Source organism: Elephantulus edwardii, unplaced genomic scaffold (genome assembly GCF_000299155.1).
Source record: "Elephantulus edwardii isolate Elephantulus edwardi_28Jun2011 unplaced genomic scaffold, EleEdw1.0 scaffold00062, whole genome shotgun sequence".
NCBI lineage: Eukaryota > Metazoa > Chordata > Mammalia > Macroscelidea > Macroscelididae > Elephantulus > Elephantulus edwardii.
In genome coordinates, this window is record NW_006399812.1 from 8,032,927 (window position 1) to 8,033,527 (window position 601).

The 601-nt window shown below is 47.4% G+C and overlaps 1 pseudogene; it reads right to left on the bottom strand.

The window, feature by feature from the left end:
• The window catches only part of LOC102870266, a 1,661-nt pseudogene extending 1,413 nt beyond the window's left edge, over positions 1-248 (bottom strand).
• Positions 249-601: the final 353 nt, after the last annotated feature.

Sequence of the window (601 nt, forward strand, 5' to 3'; positions counted from 1 at the left end):
TCTCCATCTCCATCTCCATCTCCATCATCTCCATCTCCCTCTCATTGTTGTGTACTGTCGAGTCAGATCCTACTGGCACAGGAGGAGATTGCCCCTCTTCCACCAAAGCATCTGGTGGATTCAAACTGTGCGCCTTTGGGACTGCAGCACAGCTTCTTGCCACTAGGCCACCAGAGTTCCCTCAGCATGTCTCTCTTTTTTCTAGGCTTTGTCAGCCCCGTAGGAGACCTCTGGCCCATACCCACCATCCTGCCCTGGTGTCAATGGAGAGGAAGACAGTTTGGGGTGGGTGGGGTGTCATATCTGCGAAGTTGGACTTGCACATGCCAGAGCCATCATCCAGAATGAGTCTATCAATGCCATCATCCACGATTAGGTTTGGAAGTGGCAGGTCTGAACTAATTGTGGTAAATTGTGCAGCATTTAGTCATATTGATCATTCTTCTGGTGGGGCAACTATTCTCACTCTCCATTTTTGGGTTTTAATGGTTACTATCCAGATGGATGTCAGATGAGACTCTGAGTATTGCATTAGAATGCCGAGAAGCCAAAGCTAAAGGAAGAAATCAAAGAGCTGAATAGAAAATTTCAAAAGGCAGCT